Source organism: Zonotrichia leucophrys, chromosome 5, assembly GCF_028769735.1.
Source record: "Zonotrichia leucophrys gambelii isolate GWCS_2022_RI chromosome 5, RI_Zleu_2.0, whole genome shotgun sequence".
NCBI lineage: Eukaryota > Metazoa > Chordata > Aves > Passeriformes > Passerellidae > Zonotrichia > Zonotrichia leucophrys.
Genome location: NC_088175.1, coordinates 24021747 through 24040953, shown reverse-complemented (window position 1 = coordinate 24040953; position 19207 = coordinate 24021747). Strand labels below are relative to the sequence as shown.

Here is a 19207-nt window from a genome sequence, read left to right as displayed (position 1 = left end):
AGTAAGAACATGAAGAAAGGTGAGAACTCACCTATAAATAGAGGAAATCAATCTCTAGTCAACATTCTTTGACTAAAGATGCCAAAGTTAATGTTTAAACTGACACATGACAGGGAAATACACACCTATTAAGGCCCTTAAGAAATCCCTAGGGACTGCTAAATGAGGTTTGAAAGAGAACAGTCCCATGATTAAAATAATGTACAAAGGATGCTAAGATAAAAAATAGTGAGAAATGAAGAAAAAACAGACAAAATTATAAAGGCAGAAAACGAAGAGTGACATTAGAAGGAGATTAGACACAGCTGAGACCATGTTACAGGAATAATCCTCGTCCATGGAAGCCAGCTGAACCAGTGCTACTGGTTCATTAATCAGATAAATACCTCCCATAGCTCCCACACCTCAGAAGACAACTCATTGCACCTCTCTGTGTTTCAGTGGTGCTGAACTCTCATTTCCTCCCATCTCAGACATGTTTCTAGGGGAATTGCTGCATTTCCTGGGAGTCCTCTAATATCTCTTTTCTATTTTCAGGAAATTTTATTCAGCATAACATACTACAATACAGTATATCACAGTCTGGATTCCACTTTTCTGAACCCCTGACAACCCCTCCTCAGCATAGCTCACCGAGTGAAATGAAAAGCACTTTCCTCTTACTGCAAGCTAAATTATGTATTTACCCCTCTATCAGAAAAGCAAGGTTCCCTTTTAGTCATAACAGACATCAATTGTCAACCTCACCTCATGCCACCCTTTTGAAAATGGAGGGAGGAGAAATGTTTAAATGAAAAGGCAAAAGTAAGTATGAGCGCTCATGTCAAAGCTGGGAACATCCTGAAGTTCAGATAAGCCTGTGCTGTACGAACATGAAATAAATCCACACAGTGGGGGGAACATAGAGAAAAACAACCTGGGATTTACTGCTTTGTCACCAGCAGGAAGTGAGAAAATGCTCACAGCCATCAAACCAGCTCCCTACGAAACATCCAGACACTACACCTTCACATGGGTGGCTTTTATTGCTCCACCTGTGAAAATTCACTTCCTTCTGTGCACAGACATGCACAGACTATGTGTGGGGTACATGCACAAACTATGTCAGACACAGAGGAAGACACAACAGATGCACCATGAAAGAGACAGAAAAACAGTCCATATACATCACTGCCTGTTTTACTCTAAAAACCTAAGTAACACGTTTGTTATAAGTGGGAAAGGGAAGATGTTTTTGTTATATATTGGGCAAGATTCTCCATGAGATGAATTCACAAATTTTAAGAGGCCTTCAAATGCACACAGAGTTGATTACAAATTTCTTACTGAATTGCTTAAAAGATAAAGTCTGATACACTGATAATCTATAAAAACAGAACTAGAAAGATGTCTTATCACAGTTTTACTACAGATATCACCTTGAACAACTCATTTAAGATCATTTCCTTCTGCAGAAAATGAGGGGTCACCACACCCAGCTCATGAATGTATGGGAGAGTTTGGCATCTGCTAAGCACTTAGGGGACCATCAGGTCAGTGTTACAGAGCTGCACAAATGAATTCTTCAGCTTAATCACTGCTCAGAGAGAGCTGGAAGGAAGCCTCACTTAGCACCCCGAAGTGGTACCTGGGTTACTGTCAAAGACAATCCATTCCTGCACTTTCCACTGTAACCAAATAGAAGAGAAAAAGCAAGAACAAAACTGCACATTTAGCTTTTGAATTAACACCAAGCCTACTTTCACACACAAAACCAGTCAGTATTACCAAGTTAAGATTTGAAGACATCAGCTATTACTGTCTGAAACAAGCAACTAATCACAAGCTATGTCAGCATCTTGACTATATCCTGCTTCACAAGTTTCCACAGGGAACAAACATGAAATTAAGTGTCTGATACTTCTGGAGAATTCTCAGTTTTCTTTACCCAAACATCCAGAAAACTAAACCAGCTCCCTAATAAACTAGTGGAGAGGAACAGAAAGCAGAGTTACAAACGTGGTCTTATCAGCCCCTTAAGAGGAATGCAGAAGCACTGTTATTGCACTCCAAGGACAACAGGATCAAGCCTTGCCTCAGCCCAGACCTGCCCACTCTCACAAATAAGCAATCATTTCTACAAGAATGATGAGAAGATTTATACAGAAGTAACTAGGAGTAGAACTGGACCCACAGGCATCTGGAACCATCATAAGCCCTTATACTCCCACTCCAAAACACTGTTGTATCTTTCACAATAAACACCACTGAAAGAAAAAGAAGGGCAGTTTAATGCACTGTTGTTTTACATGACATGACTAAATCCAGCCAATTTCTTAGCTTACAGAGCTTTTCCTTGAATTTGCCTTTTTTGGAGGTTGAAATGCATAATGTTTGCCCCCTAAAAAAATTAGAAGTTACTGAAGTCTAATATTTTTTAATTGCAGATTTCTCGTCCCCTAAAATGAAACACTGTTTAGCAACCAAACAGAACCTGAAACTAGTCTTTTATGTAATCGCACAAAGACCTGAAGGTGCCCTATACATGGCTCCTATCTACTAAATTCCTTTATCGAGGTATAGGCACACTGGTTTCTTAATCCTTTAAAGGCTGTCACATTAGCCTTTGGTCAGATAAGGGCTCTGAGTTAAAATATCATATTGGACACAAGGAATTTACTTTTAAGACACTAAATGCCATATTTCAGATCCCATCAAATCATTAAAGTAAGTTAGAGGTCCTAAGTCCTGGAAAATTTCACAGATAATCAGTTAGCTTACCTTCCCAAAGCGTTCTCAAGAGACACCCCCAAGCATCTGCTTTCCTGGGCTGGGGACAAGAACCACCCACAATTCAGTATGACCTTGGCAAACTGGGGCGAGCAGGGACAGTGGCGTGTCAAGATGTGTAAATGAGGTGGAACCCAACAGACACAGCTACCTTCAGCTAACACAGCAGTGACAAAATTGTATTGCCTTACTCCCAACGCACATAAAAACTATTTCTTCTGTTCATGCTTTTTAATACTGCTTACTGAAGTAATGTCATTACTATTTTGTGAAACACTACAATGCTGTGATTCATGCCCCCAAGGCTTTCAGCTCCTTCCACTGACTTGACAGGAAATGTGGACACCTCAGGTCAGAAGACAATCAGGTGCCTAAGTAGACAGCATTAACTTACAAGTCAATGCAGAACTGACATAAAAGAGACTCATTTTAAGCCCAGACTCAGTCAAAAACACAATCTGTGTCTAATTAACAACTCTGCAAGGTACAACTGATCACCTATGGCAAATACTTAATCTTGTATTTGGATATTTAAACAATAGTTTATATACTGTAACTGCATCTCAGCATCTATGGAACACATTACCCAGCCCTATAGTTACACACTAAGGAACATCTGAAGCCTTAGTAAATACACAGGAAACAGAAACATTAAAGAAACTCTGTGGGACAAAGCTTGCCTACCTGCTCTGTTCAAGTCCCAGTGAAGTCAGCTACAGCCTTTAGCTTCCACAGGAGTTAAATTAAATCAGAATCTTCAAACAAACACTTCCATTGTGAATTTCGGTATGTATGTTTCAGGCTCTGGTAAACTGAAAGTGATCCAAATACCCTAACTTATAGCAAATGCAGTCTGATGTTATAGCCAAACTAGTCAATTGCCCAGAAAAAGAAACATGAAAACATGTAAAGATTCAGTCTTGGTTACATTTTTCAAATACAGATCATACGTTACCAATGATGTGGGAAGCATCCAGCACCTCATATGCTGTTGAATCATTCTTTGCTCCTCTGACAGTCACTTCTGAACAGCTGAAAATGCACACAGGCTACAGTAAAACCAATGTTTTAAATAAATAATTGACACATTAATTTTCTTAGGTTGTGAGTTTTACTAAAATCAGTCAAGAATAATGTTTTTTCAAAGAACATATTGAAAGTGCGTTCATACTGAAACTGAAATTCTGTACTGATCGAGACAAAAATTAATAGCTTGGGCACAATGTAAGACGATTCTTAAAAGGTCCTCATTTAAGGTTCAAAAAAATGTAAGTTAGGAAAATTTCAGTTCCAGTAACCAACAACTCCATTCCATCTGTGAATGTGCCTCTGACTTCACTCAGCTGTCTGCTTACAAAACAAAGTCGTCTTTGTTTGATATCCCCTCATACTAGTGAACCTCCATATTTACAAGCTGCAACTTCCTTTCTATATCTTGCAAAACAAATCATGGAGCATCCTGAGTTGGAATGAGTTGGACCCTCAAAGATCATGAAGTCAAACTCCTGGCCTTGCACAGACAAGCCCAAGAATCACACCATGGACTTGAGAGCACTGTCCAAAAAAAGCTAAGCTTAACACAGCTCTTCTCCTAAAAGAGTGTGGTATAATAAAACTGTAAAAAGGAACTTCCAGAGGTCCCATCCAAACTCAGCTGTTCTACGGTTCTGTGATCTTCTGGGGGTTTTTGTTTTTTAAAGTCAGACTGCTTTTTTAAGGCAACCCCTTCAGCATAGATCTAGATTTAAAATGACAAAACTTGTAAATTTGGAGTTTAAGCACCCCCCTTTAAATCTGTCCTTAAGACACTAAGGGCACCTGAATACAAGTTTTTTGTTGGCCCTTTCCTGTGGAAAGACACCAGACACTTTTTTTTGTCCCTCTGAATCTTGTAACTTTCATGCAATGAAAAACGTGGCAAAGGCCCAGGTGCAGAGCCCACCTGCAGTGGATGCCTACCAGCAAGGAGCTGGTGGCTAGCTGGAAGCCAGAAAGAAGCCCCTTTGCATTGGCACACGTGAGCAGAGCACATCTCTGAGCACCCATCCTTTCCCCACGCTGCCTGAAAGCCTAAGGCCCCAGCATGGCATCCCACAGACTGACAAGTGCTTGCTGTTAAAGGGTAGAGTTGATTGAACAAACTGCCACTTCAAAAAACTATTTGCCATGTTTATATGTAAGTCACAGAGGTGTTTACAGACTAGTCACTAAGCTCTGGGTATATCAAAGCACTTGGACACTTTATTACATCGTCAGGAACCTGCTGTACAAGCTCAAGGAAATAAATTAACTAACAGGAACTCACTGTGTAATTCCAATGTGTCAATAACTGATCATATTCTTTCCTTCTTTCTTTCCATATATGATTAACAATGTTGAACTGACCATTGTGTAGCTTTAAATGAATACAGAAAGTTGATATGCTCATATAATGGCCCATTAAAGGCAAACAATTCAAGAGGAAGCTCATGAACATCCTAGAATTTCTATTAATTACCAAGAGGGAGTTTTCCAAGTGTATACTGCATATGGCCAGTTGTTTGCTCTTCCCCTCCTCCTAAATACACTAGCAAGTGGAAAGGTAGGAAAAATATTAGATTGCATCTCAATTTTGCACCTCAACAACCCTGAAGAAAACCTATAAGTCAAGTTAAGGAATTACTGTTTTGGCTCTCCAAGCAAGTATTCACAAGATAAAAAGAGTGTTTTCTAAAACAGCCTACAAACATAGCACAGAATGGCCTGTGTAAAGGAGACCCAAAAACAAAATGTATAAATAAAAAACTTGTTGGCCAGCACAGTTGGCAAGAAGAAATGATAAGTATTTCTTTTTTGCAGATGAATGGCAGGCAAGCACCAAATTCTACAGAAGTTACAGTTCCAGTTTTATCTCATGGTGATGCATCAAGAAAAAGGAATTGTTTCCACAGCAGCAGAATCTTAATAATTTAACCATGGCTTAAGTAGGAGTATGTTAATTTCTTATATTGAAATCTACTCCAAAACAAGTTTATTTATTACTGTTATACATTTAATTGCACTGTTTTATGCACAGACAAGAAAACTCAACCTACCCAGAAACCTGTTTTCCAAAGTCTCTCCATACTAAGTGTTTCATACAGATACAAACAATCTGGAGGTTTGCCCTATTATTAACAGATCTGTCTGTAATTGCACAGAGTGTCCTACACTACTTAGAAACCTCACATATATAAAAAACACATGCAATCTCTAGGAAGAGATAATGAAGTGAAAGTGTCTGAAGTTTAAAACCACACAAGACAGTAAAGGCAGAAAAAAAAAAAAAAAAAAGATTCCTGGAGCTGGCACCATTCTCATGTCTACAGCAAGACTAGAACCAAGTTAAAAGGGCAAAAAACCCCCAAGTTCAGCTTTTAGTGCCGGACTTTAATCCGCAGTTCATGACCGTAAAAACCTTCAGTAACTTGGATTCACAGCCACTGGTAAGAATTGTGCACCACTGAGCAACCTTGAACTCCCACAATGCTCCTGTTTCGCTGAGGAAATCAAAATGCTACAGAAGTGTCTGCTTTTTTCCCCCTTGGGGCTGTTGACAGTAGATTAGCACTGTTATCTACATATAAAAGTCTGAAACTGACAACACACACATAGAGAAACCTGGGTCCTCCAAGCACCAGAAATCCAATAAAGTGCTGTCTTGTAAAGAACACAGGAACATTACAGTCCAAACTGCTCCCAGACCTGCAGCGCTTCAGCACAGCAGGAATCCTTTCCCAAAACTATCTGCAAAGAAAAATGATGAAAGGGAAAGTAGGAATACGTAATGTATCAAGCTAACTCACAGTCATGCAATCCCATTTGCAAAGGAATCTTTTATACTTATGACAAAGAAGCCCCACAGCACTGTCTGTGTCAAAAACCTCAGGTGAAGAGGACGTCTGCCCAAGCTTAATATGGAAAAAAAGGCAGCTTAATGCTCAACTATGAGCTCTAGAGCACCACAATGAACAACACATGCCAGAAGCCAACTGGGCCTCCAACAAATGTATACCGCAAAAGAAAATGGACTGCTGGGAAAAGATTTTTCAGGATGGAAGAGGATACTGGCAATTTTGAAAGAGTTTGAATTCAATGATTTTGTTAAATGGTCTGATATCTTTTTGGCCCTCACTTACCCAGTGAATATATTTCATGAGTCCATTTCTGCTATATACAGCTTCAGAAATGCATTTGCTTTTGAAAGAAAAATCATCATTCCTTTCTGTGATAGCAGGTTACCCAGAGGAGGAAAAAAAGTAGTAAGAGGCAATGTCCTTCCTCCCACTTCCCTAAAACTACTTTCTCCCTGCACACTACAGCCTAAATGTTCTATGACATCATTTAGGCAGGAAAACCAATAGTCCCTTCTCTTGTTAAGATAGTTCTTTGTTTTGAATTACTATTACTATTTTCTTCTCCTTTTCTCCAAGCTTAAGAAATTTGTTGGGGATAAGATTAAAGATCTGTATAACCAAGGAAAGCTACACAACAAGAAACCATAAACAAACACACAATGTTTATTAGAACTGATAAAATACTAGATACATCCTAGTTTGCATTTCCTGACTCAGAACAAGAAACAAGCAAACCAAAAGCCTAAATTTAAACATGCTCCTATACAGTTAAAGCAGCATTAATTGCTGCAGTCATACGCAAAAGTGTACTAATGAATTCACTGGCATGTCTGGATACAATATAAATAATGTCAAGGCTTTTTATTTCATCCATTTTTCAAATCCCCAGCATCACCAGATCACCAACCCAGGACTAGGAAAATTAAGCGTTCCCCTGAAGGACTTGATTTTTCTCTGCACACATGCTAGCTATGGCATTCCTGCTTGGCTAAAACCAGAAGACAAGTTTGTCTTACCACCATAATATCCAAACACCTGCAATTAAAACACTGTTGTACAACCTTGGCAATGTTAGCTTACCAGCTGGACACTGGAAATAGACATTAAGTTACAATGAAAGAAGAAAGAACAAATGCACTATTAGTTAGACAGCATGCTTCTCCCCAAAGGAAACTAACAGCTACTATTTTGCAGAGCTGGCATTTCATAGAATTTTATTCATTATAAAACAGAAGATATCCCATATAGTCTTATAAGCTGCATTTTTTTTAATTTTTTTAAATTTTCAAAAATGTATGCTTTAATCTAGTAACAACATTACAAACACAAGAAGTACCTATTGATGAATTCATCTTACTTAAGAAGTGAACTTCTAGTAAAAGAAACCTTAAATAGTACAAAGAAAGAATATTCAATTAGGACAAAAAAAAACCCAAAACCTTCAGACTGAGGACTTTATAAATGGATTATATTATTTTCACTGTCCAAACATCCCACATCCACACAGGACTGAGGTGATTTCAACACAAATCTCAAAGGAAAAATAACCATAAAGTACTTCTCTTTGACCTTTCTATAGCTCATAACACCATGGTATCATCACACTTCCCTGACTTTACATGTTCCTATCCCGACCATGTCTAGGAGACACTCAGAAACCTGAGAATAAATGAAATAGAGATGAGAAATCAACATGTGCAAGATAACAGAAATCTCAGTCACCAAGAAAACACTTACTCAAGGGAAAGATACCCCTTACTTTCCATTGCACAATTCTTCACAGCCTTTTTTTTCCACCTGGAAATTCCTTCACCTGAGGAAGCTATCACAAAATGGTGATCGGGCTAACTTCCAAAATAGTGCTTTCACTCTACACTCAAAATGTTACAATACATTTTATTTTCACTGTTTTACCTCAGCATATTTTTAAGGGTGCCATGCAACTTTTAAGGCATAGTCCTAAAAAAAATCAAGAGTAATAGATGGGAAATTAAGGTAGCATGACTACAATGTTACTGCATTTCCTCAAGCAGAAAGGCCTTAAACATTTCACTGAAAGTGACTTTTTCAAGTATTTACCAAGCAGAGCAAGATCAGCCCTATGGGGGACATTCTTCCTAAGGGCAAGAAGCTGTAAATTCCTATTCACAGAGCATGGGGAAAAAAAATAAAACAAAGCCCAAGACCCCATTATGATTACTTGCACTCAAACTACCACAAGTATTCTGTGTTCATTATGTTTTGAGTTCTTAGGGCCTCATTAAAATAACTTACTAGAATTACAGAAAAAATCAGAGGTAAAGTGTGCTTGGAAACTACAGATGTGAAAAAGAAACCCCTGGGTTGCTAACGCAATGCATCACCAGCAAGATACAACTTCCCTGCCCTCTGCTTACTCCTCCCTTACAAGAGATGACACGTTACAGACCTCCCCTACGGTTAGTCACTGCAGCACTGATTAGATGTCATAATCAAAAGAAAATCAAGATACCTTATCGTCATCTTCCAGTATTTTAGGCTGGAAAAGGTCCTGTCTGCCTCAGTAACGTTAAGCAGAGTCGCCAGATGATCCCCATCACATGAGCAACAACTCTTAAAACTCTGAAGAGAGGTGTCATGGGTCTGTGGAGCCCGTTCAAGCAATGAAAAGCAGCAACACTAGCTCTGACTCACAAAAGGAAAACAGCCAAGTTGAAGACATCCTAAGACAGCTTATATTTAGAGAAAGATAGAGGGATTTGCAAAGTGATGCAATTCCTTAAACATAAGCTCCTCTGTTTGACAGGGGGCAAAATATGATGAAAAAAGAATAACACATTTCTCTAAATAATGGTAAATATTTCCTTGAACTTCAGATTTCATCAGCTGTGGATTATCCATCACAAGTGGGTAATGACTACCGCTACTGTAAATTTTACTTTTTTCCATTAGCAAAGCTGGCTCAAACAGAAAGCGGGAAGATGGTGGTGGTCGGTCCACCGGACTGACAAGGTTGCTCTTGAAACATCGTGTTGGAAGGGGAGCAGTGCATCAGCTTAACATTTACTGGCCGGTTCTGTGCTGCTCTTCATCACCCGCAGAGCCTCCCGAGGACGGTCGACAGGGACCGACCACCTCCGGGCTGCAGCAGCGGCTCCAGGCAGATTTCGGGGCCGGTGTCGGAGCACAGCCTCCCGTGCCGGGGCTGCAGGGCCGGGCCGCCCCGCTCCCGCAGCCTCCGACGGCGAGGGCTGAAGGGCTGCGCTGCCGGACGCGCCGCCCGCCTCGCCCCAGCCGCGCTCGGCGGAGCCCCGCGGCCCCGGCCGCCCCCGGAACGGCCGCCTCGCCCCGGGGTGCACGCCCGGCTGCCTCGGCCCGGCACCCCCGGCGCGCCCAGGCGGTCCCGGCGCCGTGCCGGGGCGGGGGACGCCGCCGCGGAGTTGATCACTAACTCGCCGGCCCGCTCCCTCCGAGAGCTCCGCCCGCGGGCGCCGCGCAGCCGGCAGCCCCAACGGGGCGAGCGCGGCGCGCCACCGAGGGAGCCGACGGGCACATCGCCCACCCCACGGACACCGCGACCCGCAGCGCGGCGCCGGCCCCCCTCCACACCCACCTTTCCACAGGCTCGGCTTGACTCCTCTCTCTTCTCTGCCCTCCCCGCCGCAGCGCCGTGTGCGGTGCGCGGAGACCCGCGCGGAGCGGAGCCCGGTGCGCTCCCCCGCCCTGCCCTGCCGTGCCCCGCGGCGGCGGCCGCGCTGCCAGCGCCGAGGCGTGAGGGCGGCCCCACGTGCGCCGGCTGCGCCAATCGGGGCCGCCCGCGGGCCGCCCACCGCCCCCGCCGCCACCGTCCCGGGCCGCCCGCGAACCGGCGGCGTGGCGCGGCGGGGCGGGCGGGATGCTGGGGAGAAGCGGTGGCTGCGCGGGCAGGAAGCTGGCTTGGGAGGCAGGAGGAAATAAGCGCGTTGGAACGGAGTTTGGGAGCGCTGAAGGGAGGGAACCCCAAACGCTGCTGCTCGGGGGCTGCGCGCCGCCTCCGCGCCCGCGGGGCCACCGTGGAGCCGGGCTGGCGGCAGCGCCGCTCCGTGAGAGCGCTCCGCAGGACAGGCGTGCGCCCGCCGCGGCCGGGAGGGCTCCCGCGGGCCGGGTTCCGCCGCGGCCGGAGTCCCGCCGGAGCCGCTAGGGCAGGCGGAGGAGCCCGGCGCCGGAATTGAGAGTTTAGACGGGCAGACCTCCAAAATGAACGTATAAAGCGCCCTTTCAGCTCTCTGGAGAGTTTTGCAGCGCTAAACGTGCTGGAAACAGACACGCGTTCTCACCTTGGCACAGAAAGCCCGCGGGGCGGGAGTCGGGCTCGGCTCTTCCCAGCGGCCCGCCGAGATCCCGGGAGCGGTCAGGTGTGCGATCGCTGCCAGGCCCCCAGCGACGTTCCTGGAAGGCATTGTCTCCCGCTAAAGCGTCACACGAATCACAGCGGGCTGTTCCTCCACGCTCGGAGGATAAGGCTGGAAACAAATGCTGTTATTGTATTTCTACATTGGGTGTCAGTGACGTGTCCAGATCCTCGGCCACACGCATTGCTGTGTGTCCACTGTGGCAATGCTGGGAATGTAATGCTTGGAAATAATGAGCCAGTTAGTTAGAAAATAAACATTCACAACATTGCAAAATATTTTTGTACTTTATTTTACAATGTTTAACGCTGAGTTTTTGTATGATTGTCAATGTGAATTGTAGTTGGTACAACTTCCGTTAGTGAATAGAAATGTAAGCGGACTGTTTCCTCAGGGGGTGTGTGTATTTTGATCCTGTCATTTAATCTAATGGTTGTTGATGCTACATAGTGGCAGTTCCCTACAGCCTCAGTTTTTCAGACCATTACACTCACTTGTACTGCTGTTCCTTTAGATCTCTCTTAGAAATGCTGTGAAATCCATTCAGTGACTCATATTAATTCCAATAAATTTTGCATGGATATAACGGAAATAGGTCAATCTACTTTTGTAGGCAACAGCCTCCTGCAAATGTCTTCCTATTTTATGTATTAGAAGTTCAACCTCCAGTGGCTTTCAGCTGCCCCTCTGTATTGAAACCAATTTTTCAAAAGATAGATCCCTTTTTTTTGTGAGTATGATGGCCAGTAGAGTTCAGTGTCTCCAGCATCTGTGAATTTCAGGCCAGGTGGATAGCCATGAACGGAAAACAGGGAGGACAGGCCACAGTTAGGAAAGGCAAAGTTGGAAACAAGGTTGTTTTTTTTTTTTTCCTGATGAGTCTGAGCATTGAGACCTTCAAAGAGTTCAGCATAACCTTTTTTTTAGAAAGATAAACTTGGGAACATCCAGATAAGTGATGCATCTTTATCTACTATCTAAATACTGAGTCATTTAAAATATTATTTTCTAATTTTTCTGCAGCCATACAGACCAGGAATGCTGAAGTTACAATGGGTACTGCCTGATTACAGAAACCAAGAGAAAAGCTGAATATGTCTTCATGAACACTAATAATGACACTTTTCAACCCTTCAGCCTTTCACCCCTTTTTTCTTCTCTTTTTAGTGTATTTTTGCAAGCTTTGGGTTTTGGGAATTTTTTGTTTCGTTGGGTTTTTTTCATTTTGTTTTTGATTTTTTCCTCTTCTTTTGTTTTCTGGTTCGGCTTTTTTTCCCCCTCTTGTAGGTTCTTGCAGACAATATGTTTTAGGTAAGAGTCAAAATTAAAGTTCCAGCTTTTATTCTTGCAGCTACTCAGACTTTTCAAATTTGTCTAATTTTTGCTTCCATTGTCTTTTGAACTGATAGTATTTAATTTGGGTTACTGGACTGATGTTGCTAGAAATGTATTGATGTAAATTGTATTGCTGGCCTTGAGTTTATATTTAAGCATATAGCCTGTCATTTCCAGTGACATGTGTGCTTGTAAAATGTCTTCTTCAGTGTCCTTGGGCTTGTCAGGCTGAGTGGCATGCTTGGGCTCAGCCATTGTTCTCCTCCTATGGCTGGATAAATTTATTAGTTAGACAGATTTAGCATACAAAAACTCTCCAGCAGCTTTCAACCTTCATGCCAAACAGGTGGGTTGCAAGTGAGTTTCCACATGGAAAGCAAGTGGGTTTCCACATGGAAGCAGCCGTAAGCAACACAAAAAAATGTGTCAGTCAACCACATAAAATTATTTAAGTGCCTAAGGGGTCCAGTTAGATGAATGAATTTGAAAAGTTAATGCCCACTGCAGTATTCCAGAATTCTTCACAGACCTTACCATCTTCATAGTAGAGCAGGACATGTTTGTGTCTCTCCTACCCCAATCCATAGTCTGTTATCTCAGTACAGACAAACCTCACCTCTAACATAAACATTCCTTGCAGCAATGTCTGGCCAGGAGACAGAGCTTAAACTGAGGTAGTGTTAGTGTTTTAAATAATTTTAAATTATTGTACCAAAGCACATCTCTAAGAAGAATAGTGTTTGCAGGAGTGAGATCTGAGAAACAAAGTCAGAGCTTGCCTGTATGTCCTGTAATCCTGTGGGATCAAGAGAGAGATCCAGATTCAGAAAGGTTCCCTCTTCATCAGTTCCACTGGAATAGAGATGAAATAGAGATATTGGTGGTTATCTGTGTGTAAGACTCATCTGAGTATTCAAAAGCAAACCTTAGTCTTTGCTCCAGGAACACATAAGGCTATTGAAATGGTTTGTGTGCAAGATACTTAGAATTGCATTTAGATAATAAACTGTTTCTGAGAAACATGACCTCAGAATTAAGGCTAAAGTAGTGATTTGTGGGCCTAGAGAGCAGAAGTCTGACTGTTACAGTTATGCAGTTGAACTATCAGAATGTCACTGATAAGCAGCTTGATAAAGGACTAACAAGCAGGATATCTACAATTCCTCACATCACTAACAGTGCAGGATACCCGAAGTCTTATATAGGAAATAATTTTTAAATGTATTATTTAAAGACGTAGCATAAACGGAATGTGCAAGGCTGCTAAATGACAAATGCTGGGCCTCATGCTTAGTGCATAGCCAAAGTCATTAAGCAATTTAAGTGCTTTACAGTGGCAAGACAGAGAAAATGGATCATAGGAAAGTGTGTGATACAATTTCCTGATGAACTATATAGAGAGAGGAGCTGTGTCCTGGACTTTGGAATTCTCAGGTAGGAGCCAGCACTGGGTTCTGAGTCACCTGCATACACTGCCCCCCCAGCTAATTGTTCTAGTCCTCAGATCATGAAACCCCTCATGGCAAATCCACCAAGTCTGTGTCAGGGGCTGGGTGGTGGCAGGGGCAGTCTCTAGGGCAGGCAGTGTTGCTGTTGCCTAGTGGGAGAGCAGCCAGGCTCTGAGTCAAGAGGGGCCCTCTGAAGAGCTGGTGGCAGGAGGGGTAAACCCTTGTGCAGTGTGGATAAAAGCAGAAGCCACTCCTCTGTGACCAGTGCATACGTACTGCAGAACAGCAGCACATCCCCACTGTGTCATCTGAAGGACCACCACTGTTTTTGCTTCAGAATAAATAAGTTGTGTTGTTTCTTCCAATGATGAAAGAATGCCTCCATATGTAGAAAAGTAAGTGGACAGATTTGCTTCTGTATTTTTGTGAAAGATACAAATAAAATTTAACATAAAAGGATACTTCCCATGATCCTCGCTGAGTCAGTTTTTCTTGTAGAAGTCCTCAGTATTAGCAAGTGTTGCTTAACAAAAAGAAATTTAATACAACCCGATCCAGAGAATTAATATAATTTACTGCTGTTTGCAAAAAAAAGCATTATGTATCTATTCACTGCAAAATTGATTTTTATATTAATAGATACATACTTTTTGGTGATAATAAGGTCATTTGACAGATTGCTTCCAGTCCTTTCTTACCTATGGAGGGAACATTCAGGAATTCTGTACTTCTTTCAGCAGCAGAATGCATTGGCAGGTAGCAAAGGAGGCATTCCTTCTCTCTTATCTGCAGGACTGTGCCTTTCCCATATAATAAAAACATATCTCCCCTCAAACACCTTCCTGAAAGTATTCCTTCTGTGCAGCTGAAAGAGCAGCCACAAGGATTGAGCATAGGAAGCAAGACAGGCTGAGCAAAAAGCATGTCAGGATATGGGATGTTCCACAGCAGGATCTGTGGGACATGTAAAGCAAAGGAGGTTCATTGTGCGCCTCATCTTATGGCATCATAAAACAAGAGCAGGAAGTTTCACTACTCCAATATGTCAATAAAAGAACAGCATGTGGAGAATGCTGTTCCACAGTCAAAAGATGGTTTTATCTTTAAGATGGACAAAATGAGGCAAGAAAAAAAATATTTCACCATTTTTCTGTTCACTCTTTATTCACTGATGTCTTCTGATGTTTATTAATTTCCTGTTTACACTAAAAGCAATATCTCTAACTGCAAACTCAGGTGTCTAAGCCTGCCAATTGAAAATTAAAATGTTTCATTAAGTAGGAACACTGTCCAAAATAAATAACCTTCAATTCAAATTAATTAAGATAACATCAAGATATGCAGAGACATGGATAGATATGTGTGTATCCATATGTGGACAATCCAAATCACTAATTACTGGGATACATTAAAATTGCCCCAGTTTCTGTAAAGAAGGTACTGGATTGTGTTGTCAGAACATGCTTGGACCAGTTTAAAAATAACTATGTGAAAATGAGGTGAGTAATTGCCTTCATTGACCAGTGGTGGCTCAGAAGACTTGCAGACACAGCAGGGCAGAGCAGGGTGAAGGGGCACAAGTAAGCCTCAGACATCTTGGAAATGTTTGTGATATTTTCCTAAATTTCTTTTAGAACATGCACTTTTCTGAAAAGACCCACAATGTGTTAGGCAGAAGTGGAAGATTTTAAGGGATTTGATTTTTCCATGCTTATAGGACTGGAAAGACTCTGTCATTTTATTAGATCTGGTTGGCTTAGTCACTAATTACAGGTTTCTTTTGACCAGTGGATAAAATCTGTGCATAATGTTTATGATTATCAGGGGAGTGACATCATGTGCTGCCTGGCCTAGCACAGTATATGACCTAACCACAGAAATTCTGCTGTGATTTGTAATAGGTTATGGGGAATGCAACATAAAATTATATATCATTTCCACAGCATGCCTTACTATTTATCATCACTTAATGGTTAGTATCATAGCCATGTGGACAGTGGTGTTAAATATCATGGGTCTGAGTATGACATCCAAGGACTTTAGAAAGGTTAGAAATATGCTTTCATGACAGTTAATTTAAGAATTTTTACATTTTGCTATTTGCTTTGGAATGAAGAGTTCATAGAAAGTTAACAGCAATTATTTGAAAAAATACCCTTCATGGTAAGGGGGAGAAAAAGCAAATAGCACTGCATAATTTACTGTGATGCCTGTACAAAGCACTTGTGTAATGTTTTATCAGCTCCATAGTATTCTTTGCTAAATTATGTCCAAGACTAGATAATACAAATGAAAGAAACAAGTTTATTTTTCTATTCAGCTTGCAGCTGTGAATAAAAAAAGGAGAAAAATCGGATTGCTTTGAGAAAGTTTTGTTTCTTCTAGAAAACCATTACTTTGTGTTATTTCAGTGATTATGAACCCTAATTTTGTTTAATGTGTAAACCATTATATGGCTTATATTTGAAATATAAAATGGACATGAAATATATTTCCTTCAGATAGGTATTATTTTTAAATAGTATATTTGAAATATCTTGATGATAATGAGAGGTAGTTTTAAAGACCATATATGTAGATAACTGAAGATATGTGTCACTATATGCTAGAGAAGGCATTGAAAATAGATTTCTGGAAACTGTAGTCTTTTTATCAATATCATATTGTTGGTTTCCCAATTGTTTATGAAGATGCAGTTTTCAAAGCCTCCTTAATCTGACTTTTATTTTTTGCATATGCAAGTGACAAAATTAAGATCAAACCACCTTGACTTTCAGTTGGCTTTGAAAGCTATCTGAATGCTTTACTTGTGTGTGCAACTGCCTGGACTCATACCTAATACATATACATATATATATATATATATATACAAACTCTCTGAATTTTAATTAAAGGAAAATAATTTAGGCAGAGTCTTGCATTCCATTTAAAGTGTAATTCTATGAGACAGCTATAAGCTATAAACACAAATATTTACAGAAAATTGTCAATAGAAAGGAATCCATATTTAATAATACATTTTGCCTAAAAAACAAGCATCTCATATCTCATGTTTGATTACAGCTCAGAATAAGAAGAGTACCCTGTACTTTCTAGTTCTGAGATTAACAGATTTTCTAATATAAGTGGAGCCATCGATGAGAGATGTGGATAACATATGCTCCAGAGCAGTTATAGATATTTTTAAGGTGAAAAGAGTGTTTTTAGTGAAAATCCACAGGTAATGACAGGTTAAATTCACCATTCTAAACCAAAAAACAGAGTTACTCCAATTTTTGACAAATGGCATGCATAATAGTTTATAAAGTATATTTTACCTTTCCAAGTAAAGGCCAGAAATGCAAAACACTGCATCTTAGACTTGAAGAACCATTTAAAATGCATAAAATAATACACAAGAATAAGAAATGTAAAGTTAGGAGTATATTTTAAGAGTGTAGCCATGATTTCAAGGCAGCTGTTAGGTTTGAAACAGTACATTTTGTTATGTAACTTTGTGGTTAAGGGGGGCTTGTGTTCTCTAATGAGATTTACTGATGTAACTATAATAATTTTGCCTTAACTACAGTATTGTCCATAGACACATCTGTAAGTAAATTCTTGGGCATGAGAGTGATGATACACTCTCAGAACCAAGGGAGAGGTGCTCAGGGGAGCAGTGGAATAGCCATCACTAGAGTGGGCAAATCTGTCCTTAAAGTGAGCCCTGCTTTGTGTTTGGGCAAAATTACCTCTGAACGTCTCAACCCAATAATATTTTCCTGTCATTCCATGACTGAGTTAGATTCAAGTGTCCACCTGAGGAACTGGGTGTAGGATCTGTCTGAGGCCAGCACAGACATTCAAAACCTGCCTGAGAAGGTTTTGTCCTGACACAGCCCTGAGTGGGACACGAGGAGACAAACCTGGACTGCAAAACATTCTGCAAAGCTGTGCTCTGTCTCCATGGTCTCAGAGACTGAGAAAGTTTCTTGTATTTCTTGTAACATCCCATGTAAAATCCTTCAAGGATTTCCAAACTGTGTATTTCTGAATCTTCAAAGCAGAAGTAAGTCATAAGAAAAATTGAAAGGACTCACTTATTAAAAAAAAAAAGGTGAAACCTCTGCTTATAAATACTCATCATAAGCAGAACACAATGAAAAGGCATGCTTTTGGATTACACATTGAACTGTTAAAATTTTTACTCATCAATATTTCTCCTTATATTTTATTTTTTTTAAGAATCACCAAATTAAACCATAAAAAACCAGAAAATTAGTATCTGCAGGGCAGTGGATTCAGCATCAGTCAAAAAGTGGAAGAACATAAATCTTTGAGAAGCTTTGAGATCTTGCCAGGCTTTATTCTCCAGACCTCAGATTTGTTGTTATAATGAGTTTACTTCCTGCAACCAGCCTGAATTAAACACAAGAAGGCAGATACAAAAAATCGTTCCAAAAATAATTTTGCATCATTGCTCTTTGAATTGTGTTGAAAATTTTTTTTCTAATACAGATTTGTAACATTAAAATAGATTTCATAGGGTTTTATCTTTGTTTTTCTACAACTGATCTTATGTCTGCCTCTTGTGAGGACATATTAAATTGAAAATAGTTTCAAAATTGTCACAGACTTAATGTATGAAATAGTGTTAAATTCAGGGGTAGATTTGAGTCTTGCTGTAAAATCAGCCACAGGCCCTGTTAAGGCATTTAACAGTAAAAGATGTTCGCTGTTTGCCAAGTCCAGAGGTCATACTGAAATTAGGTTAGAAATAATTTGTGTGGACAGGTTGTTTGGATAAGGATTTATGAAAGTAGGAGAATGTCAGAGAATGATTTTTAGAATAGTAAGGGTTATTATGTGGAAACCCACTTACAATCTGAAAGCTGTAAGATGCATTGCCCAATTATCAACAGTAAATGAAATCTTGTATTCAGAGGCAGAAAGAGTAAAATCAGAGGTCTTAAGAAGGAAATTAAAAAGTTATTTATTAATTTTTTTAATGTTTAAATATGTATCTATATCCTACATTTGCATATATTTCTGTGGGGATACTATTTAAGATTGTCACATTCTGAAATAACCCCAGTTCTTGAGGATTAAGTAGAAGTGCCCTGAGACTTTCTGCAGCAGAGGTGAAAAACCTCTCGCAGGGAGGCGTAAGCAGTGCAAGGCCAGTGCATCCTCTCTGTGTGCCACCAGCCCTGGAGGAGCAACAGGGATTGCACAATCCTTGCTGCAGAGCTGGGAGCCTTGCAGTTCAGTCAGCTCCATCTCCAGCCATAAAAAGGTTCCACTGCATAGAAAAAAAGAGAAAGCAGCAAGTGTGAATACTCAATAACTCTTAAGTTTCACTTTGTGTTTAAGATAATCAATTTTGAGCCCGTACGTAACATAGTACTCAGCCTCTTTAACTATTAAAAAA

General features: G+C 40.8%; 1 protein-coding gene across 2 annotated transcripts in view; it reads right to left on the bottom strand.

Moving 5' to 3' along the window:
* The window catches only part of STXBP6 (syntaxin binding protein 6), a 98436-nt gene extending 87334 nt beyond the window's left edge, over positions 1 to 11102 (bottom strand). Inside the window, exon 1 of one of the 2 annotated variants that reach the window (XM_064714878.1) lies at positions 10940 to 11102. The gene's annotated coding sequence lies outside the window, so the exon portion shown is untranslated. Of the gene's footprint in view, positions 1 to 10236; positions 10394 to 10939 lie in introns of those variants that run through there. The other variant, XM_064714877.1, reaches the window with a different exon arrangement.
* Between the last annotated feature and the right edge of the window lie 8105 nt (positions 11103 to 19207).